General features: G+C 44.3%; 1 long non-coding RNA gene across 3 annotated transcripts in view; it reads right to left on the reverse strand.

Annotated features, from left to right (window-relative positions):
• LOC123290172 (uncharacterized) overlaps window positions 1–18,961 on the reverse strand; it is a 77,080-nt gene that overhangs the window by 18,327 nt on the left and 39,792 nt on the right. The window contains exons 2-4 of one of the 3 annotated variants that reach the window (XR_011493066.1): window positions 15,709–15,773; window positions 13,030–13,164; window positions 4,006–4,169 (exon numbers count right to left, since the gene is read on the reverse strand). This is a non-coding gene — a long non-coding RNA (uncharacterized lncRNA). Of the gene's footprint in view, window positions 1–4,005; window positions 4,170–13,029; window positions 13,165–15,708; window positions 15,848–18,961 lie in introns of those variants that run through there. The other 2 variants (XR_006534533.2, XR_011493065.1) reach the window with 2 other exon arrangements.

Here is an 18,961-nt window from a genome sequence, read left to right on the forward strand (position 1 = left end):
GGCGTGTGTCATCCTTGCAAACCACTAGAAGAACTTTGGATTTTACCCTGAGTGAGACAAGAAGCCACTGGAGGATTTTGAGCTAGGGAGTGTGATAATCTAATGTATATATTTAAAATATCACCCACAGAACAGGCCACCAAGGGACACAAATGGAAGCAGAGGAAGGAAGCCACTGCAATAGAGGAGGGTGGCTAAGAACAGTGATAACAATGGAAGTGGTGAGAAGCGGTCAGTTTCTTCACATATTTTGAGGGTAGATCCACCAGAATTTGTTAAGGGATCTGATGAAGAGAGGAGAGAAGTCAGGGACGACTCTAGATCTCCAGGTTGATCAATGGAAGAAGGGGATAGTCATTCACTAAGAAAGGGAGACTGAGGTAGGAGAAGTCTTGAGAGAGACCAGGACTTCAGTATTGATCATCTTATGTTTGTGATGCTTATTAGGCTGGGTATGAGAGTGTGAAGTTCAGAGGAGAGATCCAGGTTTGAGATAACAATTTGGGAGTCATTAGCATACACACTTAAAAATGTTCAGCTGTTTAGAGGCTGAGAACAAAGACAAGGACAGAATTCTGCTGGGGCCCTCCAACATTTAAAGACATAAAAGTCAAGGAGGATTTACCAAGCAAGACAGAGAGCAGCTGAGGAGCTGGAGGAGGACCAAAGGAGAGGGAGGAAGGGAAGGAAAGAGAAGAAATCATTCCGCGAAGAGAGGACCATCAACTGTGTCAGATGATGCACAGGTGAACAAGTGAGGCCACTTGAAGATGGAGGATGAGGCTGAGGCTGAGGATGCTAAATTGATGGTTGGATTTAGCGTTGTAGAAGCAACTGGTGATCTTGACAGAAGCTTGTTTTACTGGAGTAGTGTAGACCAAGGCCTGCTTGAAAGAGTTGATAGGGAGTGGGAAGAGAGGAAATGGTGACAGCAAGTCTAGATAATTCTTCTGAGAATTTTTCTATAAAGGTTTGTAGAGAAATGGGGTGGTGGCTGGTGGGCATCCAAAGGCAGGGGCAAACCAATTTCTTTTATGCTATTTTCCAAAGACAATAGTTGTAGAGAAGAAACATTAATTTATGAGGGCTAGAAATGATCTACTGATTGATGCATGCTGACTATTTAATTACCTAGGGGTCTATATTAATGAGATGCTGCCTTGGATGTGGCACAGTGGACAACCCATGGTTACAAAGGCCAAAGAGGCCATGTTGAAAGCATCCCATGCTGAGGTGGGTGCAACACCAATTATCTACGACATTCCCAAAAAGGAAGGCAGAGCCACAATTTTTTATAATCGAGCAAATATATAGGACAGGGAAAATATCAAAATTAAAATTCGGGAAATCTTAACAAATCATTATTTACAAAGAAACTTTCTCAATCTCCAGTCCTAAACTGAAGAAAGGCCAGAGTCATTGAATTTAAAACCTTCATTTAAATTTAAATCCGTTAACTCATTTAAGCCACACAACAGTTTTGTTACCGCATAACAAACAACCCCAAATGTAGGGACAACAATTATTCTATTACGCAGACAGAATCTGTGGGTCAAGACACACAGTGGTCAGTGTGGGATAACTTGTCTCTGCCCCTTGTCTGGGGCCTCAGTTGGGAAGACTCAAACGGTTGAGGCAACTGGAAGAACTGGGAGCTAGAATCATCTGCAGGCTTATTCACTCACATGTCTAGCTTTTGGGCTGGGATGACTTGAAGGCTGTTGACCAGAGGCCTCTCCGAAATGACCTTTTCACAGTAGTTGGCCCTTTTATATGCAACTCAGAGCTGTAGGAACAAATGTTCCAGCAAATGAGGCAGAACCTCCATGGCCTTTTATGACCCTGCCTCAGAAGTCACAGTGTCACTTCTGTTGTGCTATGTTAGCCAAAGCAGTCACACCCAGTTTATCCAAATTCAATTCACCCAATTCAAATCAATTCCACCCAAATTCAAGGGGAGGGAACGTGGACCTCTCAAAGACCTTGCAGCCATGTTTTGAAACCACCTCACATTATTTTGCAGAGGGAGGGGAATTAATGTAGGTGGTTACATAACTTGCCCAAGGTCATACAGCTGAGTGGTGAAAGTTAAGTCTGGCCTAACCACAACATTCTACTCCTTCTCACCACCCTAGGGAAAACAGCAATCCACTCCCCTCCCCAACACATCTTATCCCAATGGTACTGCCTCGTCTTCTCTGTAGCATTGATCTCCCCTGACAGGACCCACAAACACTGGGATGGTCTCACTCACTCTCATGTTCCTCTTTCCTAGAACAATGCCTGGCATGTAATATATACTCAAAAAAAAAATTGTCAAATGAACAATTAAAACATGAACAAATAAAACAATTAGGTTTATTTGACCAATACCAAATATTTAAAGCACGTCTAAAATTCCCAAGAGGTTAATCTTTCAAAATCAAGCTCTGTTCAAACACAAGCCTTAGAGATGGAGATTACATACAAACCCTTCAAACACTGTCAACACCATCTCTACAGCCCCTCGGATTTGTCTCTAAGAGACATCTGGCGAGTTTTGCTCTCACAATACGGTTTGAGAGGCAGCATATTTTGGGTATGGACATTTTACTAGTGATGTGCAAAAATAAAAGCCATCAAAAGAAATAATCTTTCCTAAGCCCACTTCAGCTGGCCTGGGTAGAGCCTGCTGTTCTGTCTTTACCTGCTCAGGTGGTTTGCTGAGACCCTCCAATCTCTCATCACCCCCGTGCATCCAGCATCAACCCTCCTCTCTCCCACTCAGGCCCTGGGCCCCAGCCATCCCAAACTCCTTGCAATCCCCAGTGATGTCATTTCCTTGTCACCTTTACTGAAATGTGTTTCCCTCCACTCTTTCTTGTTCTCCTGGCTCAAATTAAGCACGGTCCTCTGTAGTGGGCTGAATGGTGCCCCCCAGAGATATCCGTTCGTAATCCCTGGAACCTTTGAATGTGACCTTATATGGGAAAATTTTTGCAGGGGTGATTAAATTAAGGATTTGGAGATGAAGAGATTATCCTGGATTATCCGTGTGGGCCCTAAATGCCATGACAAGTATCCTTATACGAGACAGGCAGAGGGAAAACAGACCTACAGTGAAGAGGAGGAGGCCACGTAGCCACAGAGGCAGAGATTGGAGTGATGTGGTCACAGGTCAAAAAAAAATGCCCGCAGCCACCAGGAGCTGGAAGAGGCAAGAAAGGATCTGCCCCACAGCTTCTGGAAGGAGGGTGGCCCTGACGACACCTTGATTTCAGTGCAGTGCAACTGATTTGCAACTTTTGGCCTCCAAAACTGTGAGAGAAGAAATTTCTGTTGTTTCACACCATCAAGTTTTTGCTAATTTGTTACGGCCACCACAGGAAACTAACACACCTTCTCTAGAAAGCCTGCCCTAACCACGCTTTCCTCCAAGCCTCGGCTGGCTGGTCCAGCAGCAACCTCTGCTTCCTTCCAGCAGAACTCTTCTAGCAGGGGCTGCAAACTCACCGGCCCCCTGGCGACAGCAAGGAGCATCAGTGCGTGAAGTGACTGGGTGGAGAGTGGTACAAACCAAAGGCCACTTGTCCCTGCAAAGCAAAAAAGAGCTAGGAACCACAGTAGAAAGATGGGCAAAGAGCGTGCTAGATAACTTAATCGAGAGGATGCACGAAAGGCCAACGAGTTTGTGAAGAGGTATTCAAACTCATCAATAATCAGGCAAAAATAAAGTAAAATGAGCCATCCATAAAGCTGGGAAAACCAAGGAGTCAGGGGTCTGGGATGTCCACACCCCAGTGGTGGGAGTGAAATCCTGCAGCTGTTCTGGAAAGTGAAATCAGATACTCATGCTCTATACAACCCAGCCCTCCCACTCCCGGATGTGTTCCCCCAAAGAATTCCTCCCACAGATCCATAGGGGAGACATGGGCTGCTCTGATTATCACAGCAGGTGGCAGGGAATGGAAATATCCACGTGGCTGTCATTGGAGGAGGAAATAGGACTACACAGCAGACACTCACCGCAGAGCACCAGCAGCAGTTAGAAGCATACGCAACAACCTGATGGATCTTCAAACCCCAGGCTGAGTCCAAAAAATAAGACACAGAAGCAGATCTCTGATACAGCACTGTGTATGTAAATTAACCTCTGTGCGTTCAAAACACTGTACATCATCCCAGAACACCTACAACAGAAAGATAAATGTCAAATACATTAGAATGTTGCCTACAGGGAGAGGAGGATGGGCATTAAAAGGGGAAATAAATAAAGAGGTAAACAGATGCAAACATAAATGAGAGGGGCTTTGCAGGGACCAACATCCAACTAGGATGACAGTGTTCAATTAACTGAGGAGTTTGATTAACTCAACTGTCTGCATTTGAGGACCAGGTTAAAAGAAAAAGTAGCACATGCTCTTCGGAGATTTGGGGGAACAAAAGAGGCCTCAGATAATTCTTTGACATTTCTTCCAATCATGGAGCAGAAGTGATGCTGCAAGACTTCAGAAGCTGGGCTATGAAAGGCATTTTCCCTCTCAGAACCTGGCTGTCATGCCATGAGATTGGAAGCCCAAGACACGTAGAGGGATGGCAGAGAGATGCTGGGTCAACAGTCTCCCAGCCTAGCCCCACCTTCACGTCATCTCAGCCCCAAGGGCCACATATGGGAGTAAAGAAGCCATGCTGGAAGTGGACCCCCAGCCACAGCTCTGCCAGTCCCTAGACGTTAGAGTTACCTCTAACTCAGGCCCCAGACATCATGGAGCACAGACAAGCCATCCCTTTTGTGTCCTACTCAAATTCCTGACCCACAAAATCCGTGAGCATGATGAAATAGTTGCTTTACACCCAGAAGTCTGGGGGTAGCTTGTAACTCAGCTAGAAACAATCAAAACATGCTTTATCCAAAGGAACTACTACTCCTCAACTCCCGCTGTTTCCCCACAAAGTGGGTACCTAAATATTCTGATTTTCTCAAAAGAATGGAAAAAATCCAGATTTTTCTTCTGATTTTTAAATTGTAGTAACTATTTCAAAAATTTTTCTAAAACACAGTGGAACGCAAACACATCCCATCTTCACTTCCAATTGGCCCATAAGTCACCAGTTTGCAAACTCCTAAACTGTAATTAAGTACTGTCCGTTATTCCCCAGAGGTCTGTGAGCTCACCTATGTTTATCTCTGTGTCCCTCACACTTTTCACAGACTAACAATGAGACCACCTAACCAGGGACTTAGTCCCCCACCAGTGGCTTAGGTCAGGGGATTGCCACTAACTAGCTGCCTAACCCTGGATTTCACTTCACCTCCCTTAATGCAAATGGGGGCACCAATGTCTACCACAGGTGCTTCACGGGCTGTGGTGAGGCTGGATTCAGACAAGTAGGTATATAAAAAAGCAATTTATAAAGGATGATGTGGTACATATGTGTAATGGGATATATGGCGGCTCCCAAAAAGATATGTGCATGTCCTAATGCCTGGAACCTGTCACTGTGACCTTCCTTGGATAGAAGGGCTTTGCAGAAGAGATGAAGGGAGCCTTAGATCTAATGACAAATGTCCTTATAAAAGACACACTGAGAGAGACACACACAGAACGGAAAAGGCCGTGGGAAGATGAAGGCAGAGATTGAAGAGATGCAGCCACAAGCCAAGGAATGACAAGAGCACTGGAAGCTGGAAACGACAAGGAGCAGAATCTCCCCCTGGAGCCTCTGGAGGGATCCTGACTCTGTCAAGAGCTTGATGTCAGACTTCTGGGCTCCAGAGCTGTGACAGGATAAATTTCTGCTGTTTTAGGCCATTCAATTTGTAGTTATTTATTACGTCATCCCTAGGAACCTAATACGGTACATAAGCAGATTTACCATGGCCTCCTCATCAATTCCTTCAAGCAGTGCATCATGTGGGAGCTTTGTCATCCACTGGTCATCAGGCCAGCCACTCTAGTTCTAGGAGACTCCTCCCTGAACTCACCCATCTGGCCATTAATCAGCAATGCCTCGTGAAATCACATCACACTGGGATGAATTACTCAAATCTTGTGTTGTTGTTCAATATTCTCATTTCCCTCCTGGTGACGAGCTCCTGAAGGTGGTGAGCCATTTAAGACAGCAGTGGTCCTGGAAGGGTGGTCCCCAAACCACGCCCGTCAGAACCACCGGGAACAGGTCCTAAAAATGCTGACTCTCAGGCCTTGTCCGGGACTTAATGAATCAACAGTGAAGTGTGGGAATGATAAGAGAGGGTGTTAAGAATCAGTATTTTGAACAGTCTCCTCAGGTGTCTGCTAATATCACTAAAATTTGAAAACCACTAACAACAGAAGGAGTTATAGTGGCCTTGAGTCAGATAGCCTGGGGCTGATGTACAGGGCTGCTCCACACTCTCCATTGAAAGCCTAGGCTCTCTAAGGGTCAGTTTCCTTCTCTGTAAAATGGGGGTAATAAGGATGGTCCATCAAAGGGTTGTGCTAAAAGATGGATTACATGAGATCATGCGTGCGAATCACCTAGCGCAGTAGCTTAATAAATTCTGGATATTGTCAACATGATGGGGATGGTGATGATGGACCTACCCCACTAAGGACATAGCTCCAGGCCCCCAAAATTAAGTCCTACACAAACTGCCTGAGGGGTCTCCCCAGTTCTAACCCACCAACCTCTGTGCTGAGGCACTTATTGCAAAATTCTAATCTGATCACGTTTAATTAACAGAGTCCATATCACTTTCTCCCAGAAGGAGGATAATGATGGTGGTGACTCAAACCTGTCTCTCTATTTGCGCCTTCTAAGACTATTAAAAGACTTTGTTATACGTTCTTAAGGGAAAAAAAAGAAAATATTGACTTTGCCAATCCTCTGCTTAAAGTCATTTGTCTTAGCAGCGCACACAGTAGCCCACGGGAACTCCCTCACCCACCTCCCCCACCTCACCTCCCTCAGCCTTCTTCCCTTCGACATTTGCAGTTTCCCCAAAGCCCAGTACAATTTCAATCCCCCACGCCCTTCCACATGCTGTTCCCTCTGCTTCCAATGCCCTTCTTCTTCCCTAGTTCACCCCTAGTCATTTGTAGCACTCTTATTCATCCTGCAGGACTCAGCTTAACCATCACCTTCTCCACGAAGCCTTCCCTGATTCTCTCGTCTCACCCCAATTATCCCTGTAGCTGAGCTCTTCACCCACTTTTTTGTGCCAGCCTCTCCCCAATATATACCTTGTATATTGTAGAAACTAGGGTCCCAGGCGAGGACACCAGACTACCTATGTTTAGAGTTCCTAGCTGTGTGATCTAATCTTTCTGGGCCTCCATTCCCTTGTCTATACAATCTGAATTGTTGTAAATCTTAAATGAGGTGATTCTCGGTCAGTATTAAACATGGCACCTGGCGCATGGTAAGCAAATAAAATGCTTGCCATTATAGTTATTCTTCTGCAGAATAGCCTAAAACTACAAGGAAAGTAACCTCCTTATTTTGCTCTCCAGACATCCACAGAAAACTGATAAAGACAATCAGTGATGAGATGTGGGAATCACAGAAGCCCAGGCTTGGGAGGAACCTCAGAGATAATTCGGTCCAACTCACTTTCAACCACAATAGTACGATCCACCGTGACTTGTGGTGAGGGCCAGAGGGCTCCATTTGTCTGACTAAAGGACTTGGGATGAAACAAAACACTTGGCAAAGCCCATCCTCACAGCCTCATTGAGAAACAGGTGTGAGGCAAGGACCCAGAGCCCCAATTTTGAGATGAGAAAATTGAGTCACAGGGATGGTGTTACCAGCAAAAGTTTACAGAGCCAGCAAGGAGGGCCAGTTCCTCGATGGCCCCCTCCGTGCCATCAGTTGACAATCTCAAGACCAGGAAGTTGTTTGGGTCACAAAAACTGGCCTCATGGGAAATGAATGTGAGGTGATAAACATGAGTTATGAGAACTAGAGCGAGAGGTCATGTTGGGGTTTCGGTTGTTGTTCTTATTGAGCACTGTCTATGGTGAACATTTGTTTTCTTTAATTCCAGAAAAGCCTTGTCATGAGAATAGGCGAGGAAGCATCTGGGGAGGCCTGGCTTCACAGAAAGTAGGGAGGGTTTGAAATCAGACAGACCTAAGCTTAGGTCACCACCCTGCCTGTCACCAGTTCGAAAGGATTTAGACAGATCCTGTGCACTCTAAGAGCTTTGTCTTCATCTGTAAGATGGGGGTAGTGGTAATACCTTCCTTACGGGGTTGTCATCAGGACCTTAGATGACGTATGTAGAACCCTGACACGTAACAGGCACTCTATAAATAGCTACTATTGCTATGATTGGAGCTGTTTGGACAACTATAAATGTAAATTCTCCAGAAGGAGGTGGAAGGTGTTTGCAAAGACTGGCTTGAGTTTTAGCAAGGTAGTGCCTAAACAAAATAAATATTTGTTGAGCACCTGCTGTGTGCCAGGCCCTGTGCTGGCACTCTACAGATGTGCCCTCATCTCTGTGTCCTCCACCCCAGGTACGGTGACTAGGAAGCATGGAACAAATTTTTGTTGTTTATTGTATGAATTCAATGTATAAATGAATGAAGGCATTTAATCCTCATAGCACTACCAAATAAATATTATCATTTTCATCTTATAAATTAAAAGAACAGAAGACGTGAGTACAGAAATCACTTCTCCAAAGTCATATGGTTCATAAGTAGCAGCATTAGACAACCAGACAAGGCGTCTTTTGAAAAGTGTTTTCAGCTGAAACCCAAAGGATATAAAGCACACAGCTAAAGCAAGAGTTGAGGGAAGAGAATTCAGGTAGAGGAAATGCCCCTGTGAAGGCCATGAGGTCGGGTGGAGACCAGTCTGTTGGAGGAGCAGAGAGAAGGCCTGTGTGGCTTGAGCTCAGGCCTATGGTCTAAGATGAGCTCAGGGAGCAAGGTGGGGTCAGAGTAAGCAGCAGATTGTGGGTTTCAGCAAGTCTTTGAATTTTATTCCAGGCACAAGGGAGGGCTTTTAAGCAGAGGAGGGACATGATTCAAATTTCATCTTGGTGCTATTCAGAGAATGATCAGGAAGAGGGGGACAGGAGTAGATCCAGGAAGCTTATGCAGCAGAAGCTCAGGCCAGCACTGATGTAGCTGGGCCCTAGGTTGAGGTTAGCAGAGATGGAGTAAGGTGGACAATCTGGAGAAATCTCTGGTTAGTAGACACAGTAACTTGCTGATACATTGGTATGAAGGATTAAGGAAAACTCAAAACTGAAACTTAGTCTTCTGGCTTGAACCATTTCCTGAGACTTTAAAGCCTAGAGGAAACGTAGGTGGAGTCTACATGGGGCGTTTTAAGGTTGAAAGCCTTAAAAAGTAGAGATGAGACATAAGAGCTGGCTAGAGACCTGCCTTAGAAAGTTCTTCACATAGGGGTGATACTTAAAGCTGTGGGGATGTATAAAATCTCCTTAGTTTGGAGTGGAGGATGGGAGAATTAAATATAGCATGAGAAGTGGACCAAGCTCTGAGGAACACAAGCCCTGAGGAGGAGGAGAGCAAGAAGAAGCAATTAATGACCAACAAGGAAAACCGGGGGGGTTCAGATGTTTCAGAAATCAGGAGAAGAAACTGGCATTGACTCAAAGGACATAGACAGTCTAGAATTAAAAGGTCAGGTCAACTCATTCGACTGCCTAGTTTTCATATGGGAATCTGTAGCCCAGATAGGGGAAGTGGCTTAGCCCAAGATAACCTCAGAAGAACTTTCTAACAATGAGGACGATTGCCCAGCAGTGAAATAGATTCTCTCTTCAGGTAGTGGACTCCCTGCCATGGGCAGACACAGAGAAGCTGGATAGTTCTGTGTGTGGTTGGGATGGCAGTGGGGGTGGCAGTAGAGGAGAAGATTTCTCCCAGCTTTAATGACTCTCAGGCTTAGCTTGAACACTTTGTGTCTCAGGATTCCAGAAGGCTCTTTCATTGGCAGATGAATGAACACATCAAAATCCATAAATGCAAATAAATGTTGATAAACAGTAGAATATTTGCACAAATCCATTTACAAAAAGCATTCACTGCGGAAATTTCTTGCTGATGCTCTCTAACAACGCCAGCAGAGAGATCAAACGTATTGGCAGGCTGTGTCGGGGAACCTCTGTGTCTGTACCGTGACTCAAAAGTATCCAGAGCTGGCAGATGGAAGATTCTGCATCTCCAATGTCTCAGGAACCCACGATGTGAATGCAGAGCCCACCACTCCTGGGAGCAGAGGTCTACCCTCCCCACCAGGATTCACAAGCCAGGGCGTCCACACAGGCATCTGCAGGACAGAGCGTGAAGCCTTTTGTAAACATTATTTTCATAATTTCCCTATGAGACAAGTAAGTGAGGCAGTCCATCCCCAGTGCTTACAGGGAAGCAAAGATAAGACCACTGACAGAACACTCAGCAGTAAACCAGGAAACCCCTTAGAACATTGAGGGAGGGGCTAGGTACCTCTGCCCCTTTTCTCCTCTCTGTCACCACTTTTCCCACCTTCCTACTGGTTTTCTCTTTTTCTCATTCTGCTCCCTCTCCTTCCTTCCCTTCCTTTCTCTTAGGCCTACCTGCCCATGTCATCTGGCCACTCTGTTTAGACCCAGATACTAGAGATACCAGTTTCTGAAATGACAAGGGTCATGTGGTTCCTAAAACATAAAAGAAGGAGGTAAAGGTGGGTACAGGTGAAGATAAATTTTTAATTGTGCAGAGGGTGGAAGAACCAAAGAGAAATCACACCAGGGTCAGTAACTCTATTTTCTCCCCACAGTAACAATATGGGTTGAGGAGCGTGTGGGAACTGAGGAAAAGTTAGGGCAGAATAAGAGAGAGAGCTGGCCAAGGGCCAACATAAGGAACATCAGGTGGCACTCGGCCCAGTTGTGGTGGCACCAAACAGCACAGCTGTGTGACCTGCTCCAATAGTGCTCAGAAGCCAGGGTTTAGGACAAGAGGGCTGTAGAACTGACCAGATTTGGGGTTTTGCTGAATGGCCATGGCAGAAAGGTAGGAGCTCAAAGAAGGCGAAGGCATTGATAAGATAATCCTCCTGATGATCAACCAAGTGGCCTAGGCTGAGTAGGGAAGCAATGAAGCTGGGAGCCTCTGACTGACTGGGAGAAAATGGAAGGGACAACAAAAGCAGTGAAAGGACGGCATAAGCCTTAAAAGAGAAGGCAGTATGAAAGGAGGAAGGAGCAACAAAAGTCTGAAAGCAGCAATGGGGAGCTATGAGGGAGCCAGTCCACCACCGTGAATCCACCCACTGGGACAGGAGCTGCAACACATGAGAGAGATGCTGCAGAGGGAACAGGTCGTTGTGAGAAAGCTAGGTTTTCTCTAAGGCGGGAGGAATATTTATTGAGCTGGTTGAGACGTAGAATGGTGAGCACAGATGGAAGATTCATGAGAAAGAGTGAGGGAGAAAATGGGAGGCAGAAGAGGAAATACAGAATGCGTAAAAAACATAGAGATGTAGGAAACATATTTTGGGATTCAATGATAAAATCAAGATTCAAAAGATCTTAATGATAGATGTCCAGTCATGCACCACATAAGGATGTTTCGGTCAATGACAGACCACATATACGACATATTCCAGTGGTCTCATAAGATTAGCTCCATATAACCCGGGTGTGTAGTAGGTTATGCCATCTAGGTTTAAGCGCACCCTATGATGTTCGCACAATGATGAACTTGCCTAACAATGTATTTGTCAGAACGTATCCCCATCGTTAAGTGATGTATGACTGTACAGATATTATGTGTTTCTTTATAAAAGTAAAAATACTATTGACGAAGTGTCCTTGTCTAAAAACTAAAAGCACAACCCAAATGTCCATCAAGAGATGAATGGAAAAACAAAATGTGATCTATCCATACAATGAAGTTCTGAGACCTGTTACAATATGGATGAACCTTGAAAACATTATGCTAAGTGAAATAAACCAGACACAAAAGGACAAACATTGTATGATTCCATTTGTATGAGGTCCACTTATGCGCCTAGAATAGGCAAATTCATAGAGATAGAAGTAAAATACCCGTTGCCAGGGACTGGGGGAAGGGGAAATGGGGAGTTATTGTTCAGTGGGCACAGAGTTTCTATTTGGGATGACAAACAGGTTCTAGAAATGGATGATGGCGATGATTGCCCAACACTGCCGATGTACTAAAAGCCACTGAACTGTACATTTAAAATGATTAAAATGGTAAATTTTATGTTGTATATATTTTACCACAATAAAAAAATATATTTTAAAAAATCAAAAGCAAATGCAATCACACCACTGCATTCTACTCGCAATTTATAGGAGAAACAGGAGACAGAGTAACATGTTGAGTGACACCACTGGGATGCAATAAAAAATTCACAAGTTAAGAAACTCAACAAACAGGAAGCAACCTCGTTTCTTAAAGAACAACAATTCAAGGCAAAAAAGGAGAGACGAAGGGGAAACCTATAAATTAAAAGACACTTAAAACACATATCCGTATTGAATCCTAATTTGAGCAAAAGCAATTTGAACACTAACTGGATATTCGATGATGTTATGGAAGTGTTGTTAATTGACTTTGACATGATAATGATCTTGCAAGTATGTTTTTTAAAAGTCTTTATCTTTTAGAGATACATACTAAAATATAGATGAACTGGTATGTCTAAGATTTGCTTAAAAACAATTGGAGAAGGGAAGATGAATGTTGTGAGCGAATGGGAGTCTTTAAAAAAGAAGATTGTCCATGAGTTATAATTGGTGGAGTTCATGGCAGTGATGGATTCATTCAGGTTCGTTATGCTATTAGTCTCTACTTATGAATAGGTTGGAAGTCTTCCATAATAAAATGTTGGTGGAAGATGAACTTTGATGAGATAAGACCAACAAGAAGATGTTTTAATGGGCATAAATGTAAATCCTATATTTGAGTTTAGAATGGTGGAGGGAGGCCAGGTGTTAAGAATTCATATGAAAATCATCTGGGCATTTAGTTGGCCCCAAGATCAACATGAACCAGCTATAAAAATTAGTCTCACCTGAGGCCAAGATCCCACCAGAATCCTCTGTGTCCAGGTTTGCTAAGCCACGTCTGGGGTAATGTGCTCAATTCTGGACTCCAGAATTTGTAGGGGACGTTGTCAAACTGTAAGCTACTTACTGCCAAGTGCAGCCTGAAGAAGAGAAGACTCAGTTAAGGACAAATAAGGACACAGTGGTGGACTTTCCAGGGAGGCAGCTTTTTGCTAAATATAGGAATTGTCTCCATATCAGGAAGTAGCATGAAACACCATAGTGCTTTTCAACATTTTCCACTCTATCATACCTAAGAATAGAGGAGGGGAATTAATATATTCCCTGAGGAAGCAGCACAGACTAGAAATGTCTCCGAAATTTGTTTAGTCTTTAAAAATTGTGTGGATTTGAATTCTACGCAACAACATCTTGAGCTGACAAAGATGAAGATCTAGAAGCATGCACTCACCTTGTGGCCTCCTCCGACACTAGCACATTATCCCATATTGAGGTGTAAAAGGTTTACCCCAGGGCAAGACTCACAGAGGGATGGATAGAGCTCTTGCCCCTTCCTAGCTCTGTGCCCTTGAGCAAGTGATTTGACCTCTATGAAGCTCACTTTTACTCATCGGTAAAATGGAATTATTTATACAAACCTTACTGGGTTTAATGAATGGATGAGAGCTACTCTACATAACAATTACAGCTATCATTTATTGAATATTTGCCCCAAATCCTGTAGTCATTTCTGCTATAACACTTATTTTGAAAACATGTTTGTCCCAGTACAATTGATATATTAGCGTACGATTTGAGCATAATGCAAATTTCATGTTTGCTCATGTGAGATTTCATCTGTGAGAAACACTAGATGCACTCAGTTGAACCAAACCATGTGGGAGCACACAAAACACATCTCAAACATCTACCAGCTACCTCAGTTGGAAACACAAGGTGGATGCGATGAGCCACACCATGCATATCTGGTATAACAACTTTCCGTCGGATTTCAAATAACCCTCCCGTCGCTACCTCACAGTCACTCACAAGCTGCAGCCTTTCTGACACCCACTTACCCAAGTGAACATGAGGCTCTCTTAAGATAAAGTGCCGTATGTATTGTAGCTTTTATGCAGTTCTTTGCCATTTAACGTGTAAAACTGTGCTAGCATTTTATTAGGTCCTTATCTTTTAAATACATATATGTCACTGGTGAAATGTTTTAGTGTTTTTCCCCAACCCCATTTTTCCCATAAGCCCTGTGGTTTTTATTGTGTGATTTTGCGTAGCACGGTGATTTTTAGGAATGCATATGTGTTTACGGCAGAGCTGCCTGCACTAAGCAATTTACATGCCTTCAATTTTCAATAACTCAATGAGATGGATGCTATTATTATCCTCACATTGTAGGTACTCAGTAAATGACAGCTGCTGTTGTTACTAATAATAACAATTAAGTAAGTCCAAGATTGTAAAAAGGCCCCTTGTCAGCTGTTATGGCACTTCCCCTTATTAATGATCTAGCAGTTGAATGATCAATGACAGGTTTTTATTTGGGTGGTGTGGGCCCTTGCATTTCACGTAGTCTCAATTCTGAAACCCTTTGCCAAGGAAACCCAATCATAGACCTCTGTAAGCTAACCCTCTGGTTGCTATTCACCCACTAAACAGGTCAGGCAAGCCCACAGATTGGCCATTCCCTCCTGTTCAGTCCTGGGACATGTCTTCTGAATCCGCCCCTTCCTCTGTGACTCACTCAGTACCATCACTAACAGATCAACTGATCAATTTGCTAGAGAAGCTTATTACAGCTCAGCCAAGTACTTTCCATAAAAATCTGCATGATTACTGATGGCCCAGATGTCTGGAACGTCTGTCACTTCCTGTCTTGTGTTCTCTGTGAAACGAAGGCCCAAAATGAGTCATTGGAAGATTCATGCAATGGATCAGGATTTGCTCCAGATGCCCTCCCAGTTCCTTGCAATTCTCAGTGTCTATTTCTCCAGGCCTCCCTTCTGGATAGCTTTTCGGGAATAAGGGACCTCTTGACATCAAAAGCTGAGAAGCTCATTTATTCATCAGTCGATGCATTTGACAGAGAGCCCCCTTCGTATTAGGCTCAGTGCAGAGTACCAGGAGTGGAGCTGGAGGCAGCACAGCCAACACCACCAGCCCACATGGGGTGTACATTCTGGTGAGTTCATAGAAATATGTCTATATATTTTAGACATGTTTTCCAATTAAATTGTGGGAGAGATGCCCACAATTCTTCCCTTCCCTTTGATTTCTAGGGTAAAAAAATGGCAAGTTAAAAATCCCAGCTTTGTTGCTTTCTAGATGTATCATCTTGAGTAATTCGGTTAGCCTCTCTAAGCCTCAGTTTTCTTATTTGGAAGTGGGGATCATGCCTGTGTTGAAGGATTGCTATGCGGATTACAAAGTACATGGCATATAAAGCATCCAGCACAGTGGCACATGACATTAAAATCATGTTAGTCATCTCCCCCTTTTGACTCAGCCCTCAGTCTCCAGGGTAGCAAGCACTTAGCACAGGGGACTCTGAGCCAGAGTTTGCTGAACGTCCATCCATTAAGGAGCACTCCAGTGACACCTGAGAGCCTCGTTCCAGCACAGGTGCTTGTGGATTGGGATTCAGAACACAGAAAAGTAGGCTTGAGCTGAGACTAGGAGAGGCAACTTACCAAAAGGTCTTGGCGTGAGTTGGCCTCATCACTCTGCAGCATCCCAGCTTGGTCCCGGGAGGAGCCTCCAGAATTCCGGGTATGATGAAAATCCACCAGTCACTTTGATGGAAAAAGAAGCCAGCAACCCTTCCCCGCCCAAGTCTCAATTTCCTCCTCTGAAATTGAGTTTTCTTTCTCCCTCTTAAATGGTCATTTTAATCCATTAATCTACTTCTTGACTGTGTGCGGCATAAACATTTAGTTCTTGGCTCATTTTTCGCTAAGGACTAAGGAGGGAATGATTCTGATATCAGTCAAATCCACAAAAGGTTTTCTTTTTCATTATGAAATATAGTAGTACCTTATTGTCCCAGCATTGGCAGAAAATGAGTTGTGAGGAACCCACACATGTTACTTGAAAGCTACGGCTTTAGGTTTGGGTCCACGCAAATTAAGACACAAGAGAATTCCACATGTAGTATGGTCCCACTTAGTGACTTTTCTTGAGGACTTACCCAAATGGCATTAAAAGATATTGAGTGTACTGTGTGCTAGAAACTTTAAATACATTCTCTCTAACCTCTCCACAACCCGTGGAAATAATTATTATTCTCAGCTTACGAATAAGGAAACGGAGGCCCAAAGAGGTTGAGACCAAAAAATGCTTCCTAGCCCCTTTCTCAGGATGGCCTTTCTTGACTTTATTGGGTCCCCATGGGTTTCAGTTCCTGAACACCAAATATGTTCATATAATCATACTCATCAAAACTGTGTTCAATGATCCATTTCATTTTTTGCGAAATGTCTATTTTCCCTCCCAGTCAGCAGAGTCCCCAAAGGTAAGGATGCTGTTTGTTTTGCTCATTTGGTCAACAACTGTGTGAGTCCCTGTTCCAGTGCAGCCACTAGAGATGCAGCGGAGGCCACAATGGCATTATGTCCTCAGGACATTACACTCCGGCGCTCAACGCAGCAGCCTCAGCTCCCAGATCAGGGCCTGGCACACAACAGGCATTCAATAAATACCATTGACGGCACAAATGCCTGAAAGGCAGGTTTCCTGCTCCCAAGTCATGTGCCCGTGCCTCTGCCACGGCACCTCTTCATGTGTCCTTCTCAAGGTCCTTAGTGATCTGGCTACTTCCTTCTACTTTGTTCTCACTATTTCATCTGCCCCCTTTACAACCCAGTAGTGCCAAAGCAAACAAACCTTAATCAAACAAGGCTCGCTCAGATCTCCCTGACTTTGAACGCCATTCCCTCCCCCTGGATTGCAAGGCCCATCTGATTCAAAACCCCACCCAGAGCCACCTCCTCTCTGAAGCCTTCCCCAGCCCCACATTGCAGACCAAGCTCACTCCCCTGGCCATCCTGAGGCACCTGGTTTATACCTGCACTAAGATGTGCATCACACCACACCGGCATAAATGCTTGCTGCTTTTACAACTAGGCTGTGAGTTCTTGGAATATAGATACACTCCACATGTTGCTCACTTTTTCATCATCTTGTACCTCTTAGGAAGCTTCCAACTGCAAGTAACAGCCGACCCAAATAAATCGCTGGGACAATAAAGAAATTTATTTTCTCACAGAATAAGAAGGCTTGGGATAAAAAGACCCCAGGACTGCTTGATTCAAAATCTCAATGAACCCTTCAAGGAACCAGCGTTTTCCATAGTCACACTCTGTTCTTTCTGTTAGCAATATCTCTACTTATTAATACAAGATGGCGGCCATAGTTTCAAGCATCACATGTGGAAACAGCAATGCCAGCCAAAGGGAAACGTGGAGACTAGGGAAACATCCCCTCTCTGATGTCTTTTTTTTTTTTTCTGAGGAAGATTGGCCCTGAGCTCACATCTGTTGCCAATCTTCCTCTTTTTGCTTGAGGAAGATTGTCGCTGAGTTAACATCTGTGCCAATCTTCCTCCATTTTGTGTAGGATGCTCCCACAGCATGGCTTGACAAGCGGTGCTAGGTCCGCACCCAGGATCTGAACCTGTGAACCCGGGCCGCCGAAGCAGAGCATGCAAACTTAACCACTGCGCCACTAGGCCGGCCTCTGATGTCTCTTATGAAGATAAAAACCCCTTTCTCAGTCATCCAGGCAGATTTCCCCCCATATCTTACGGGCCAGAAGTGTGTCACATTTCCCAACCCAAACCAATCCTTGGCAAGGAGAGTGAGACCACCTTGATGCTGAGACTAATTCTGTCTCTCCTTCTGAAAGACATAGCTTCAGAGGAGGGTGAACAAAATCGGGGCTTGTTAGCAGGGAAGAAGGGTTGGGAATGGATTGAGCTGACACACCAGTAAGCATGTGATGCTCCCCTTGTGACTGTTTACTACACAGGTTCATTATTCTCCTAAATAAGCCAAGTTCACTGCCTCCCGTGGAACTCTTGCTTATGGTAGACCTTGGTACAAACTGGCTGGTTTATTGGAGGAAGTTACCAGGTCACCTCTAGCTGGTTTTTCACTATGCAGTCCCAACTTCATCTGGGTCCTACTGCTCACTCTGGGTTAGTGCTGTGAACTTACTCGTTTACACAGCAGAAATGTGTTGAGTTCCTTCATGTAACAAGTCATGAACTAGGTACTGGGGCCACAGGAAATAAGCCGCAGATCTTGTCCTCAAGTAGCTCAGTCTACTGCTCAGTCTCATTTGTGTTGTCCTCCAAAATATGAGACAGACAGGGAAGGCGTTCCCCTCGTACAGACTAAGAAATCGAGGCACAAATTAGCGATGTGATATTCCTGCCAGTACAGGAGCTCTTCTCAGACAGAGATGATCAGAAATGCAACCAGCCAATTATAAGCCCAACCTTAAGTCTAGTCAGCTTGCAAACCATGACCCTCTCTGAGATGTACTCCACTGGACAAGGTAGGAAACAAAGCATCTCATCCTGGGAGATGCTCCTGGGAAGAAAAGTTTTCCACGGCCAAACAATTTTGTGAAATGCAGCCTACTAGCCCTGCTTTCGCTGGAAGATTCACAATCGACTTTAATGTACTGAAGACTCTGAGAAGTCCTACAGCAAATAAGCTAGTTAGCTCAGCAGGTCAAACTTTCATTTGTTCACAGAGCGCTTTCTCATTGCACAACCCCTCCTAACATCGTTCATTCATTAAATAAATAGTCAGTGAGCATCTACAATGTGACATTCACTACATCCTTTTGAGCAAAACAGACATGACTTCATGGACTTTATAAAGTAATGGAATGGATTTCCACATCACCAAGAACTGGGGTAATGAATAGCAATATGAA

This window comes from Equus asinus, chromosome 12 (assembly GCF_041296235.1).
Source record: "Equus asinus isolate D_3611 breed Donkey chromosome 12, EquAss-T2T_v2, whole genome shotgun sequence".
In the NCBI taxonomy this organism is placed as follows: domain Eukaryota; kingdom Metazoa; phylum Chordata; class Mammalia; order Perissodactyla; family Equidae; genus Equus; species Equus asinus.